The sequence below is a fragment of the Crocodylus porosus genome, unplaced genomic scaffold (genome assembly GCF_001723895.1).
Source record: "Crocodylus porosus isolate Cpor-Errol unplaced genomic scaffold, CroPor_comp1, whole genome shotgun sequence".
In the NCBI taxonomy this organism is placed as follows: domain Eukaryota; kingdom Metazoa; phylum Chordata; order Crocodylia; family Crocodylidae; genus Crocodylus; species Crocodylus porosus.
The window spans coordinates 14,841,402-14,843,107 of NW_017728918.1; positions in this window are offsets into that span (position 1 = coordinate 14,841,402).

Here is a 1,706-nt window from a genome sequence, read left to right on the forward strand (position 1 = left end):
TTACAATCTTTTCTCCTATGCCTGAAGAAGGGGGCTTGTGCCTGAAAGCTTGCAATTAAATATATATATATATTGCAAAAATCTAGTTGGTCTAATAAAAGATATCACCTCTACCATGAACTCCAATTCATTTTGCCTCTAGACTAGTAGGGCTACAATCTGGATACCTGATACAGTGAAAAATTAAGAATTTTTGCACCCAGAGACATGAACTCTTTTACCTCTGAGGTGACTGAGAGTTGGTTGCAAGCTGCACTTTGGTTGTCTCCTAGGTGAAAATAATTCTTCCCTTGCTGTTAGAGCAAATATGGTGTGCTCTACAACTAGATGGGTGAAAAGCTCCTGGAGGTCTTGTTCACTGTGATCTACTATGGTGCACCTCCCAGCATACTGAAATTTCTGAGTAGTTGTACAAGATAATCAGCTCTTAGCCAAGAATCTGTGCAACTTAAGCTGACTTCTTTTCAGCCAGTATTCAATGTAAATTCCTCTTCTGAACTTTTAGCTAAATGGCATCCAACAGCAATGAGATGGAGTGAGAAAAGATTGGGAGCTAGAACACACATCTCTGCCCATTGTGAAATAGCCTAATCATGTTGACAAATTGGTAGGGATGGGAGGGAAGTGGGGGGAAGAGAAGGGATCCAGATTGTTTGAGAACTAACCGCAGTGCAAGTTTACCCATAATGTCAAAAGTCTTAGATCTAGACATGTTTTATAGAGGTGCAATTCTGTTCTCTGCATTATCTCCCAGTCTGTCATGTGACAATGTCTATGGGCTTGTGTCAAGAGCACAATCCACACTGAGATTTAGGTATGATATCTTCAGCCAGTATTAGGAGAAAATAAGGAAGATTTTGAATATTCTATAATAGTTGCTGCTGGCAGATTTCTCACCTTTTTTTTCCTTGAAGATAGAAACAGTTACGGCATCTTTCAGACCTTGAGGCGTAATTTTTTCTTTTCCCAATGTGAAGGAGGACTTCACATAGGCACTGCTTAAGATGATAATCTCAGAAAACTTATTATTTCTTTACTAATGGGACTTGACTCACCCAAGGAGGATCAATGAGCTCAAATACACTAAATGTTATGGGAGTGCGCAAACAGTTTCTATGTTTATATAAGTGGGGCTGTTTAATAAGCTAAAATTTATTCTTTCCATCAATGCTCACTTCAGTCAGAATATCCATACACTCTTGACAGCCACTATCAATTCTGAAGAATGTTTTTACTTTGGGTTCTACCTCATAATTCCTGATGCTTTGCATTGTTAGTTATTGATGACTAATCATTAAGATAAGTTTAGAAAGCAAGTCTTTATTCCTCAAGTGCTCTTATTGTTTCATCATGTTCATAAAACTAAAATTTCTGCTTCTTTGAGGGGTTTGAGGTGGGGCAACAGGCACGTGGGGAACGAAAAACCATTCCCCCCACTGCAAACTTGCAGTGCGGAGAGAAAATTAGACCCCTGGATATCCACAGGTCTAAAAAAATCAACGTTTAAAAATGCAGTGCAACTGGAGGCAACCAGAGGCTGGGTCCTCCATGGAAACATTCTGGCTTCCAGAGCATCTCTATGGTTGGCCCCTCGTCCTGGTCCTGAAACACGTGGCTTGCCAGGCTGCGTGTTTCAGCACCAGGGCTCTGGTGCCAGTGAGTTAGGGGTGGGGGGGGCTGGAGGAGGAGGCAGGGGACCATGGGGG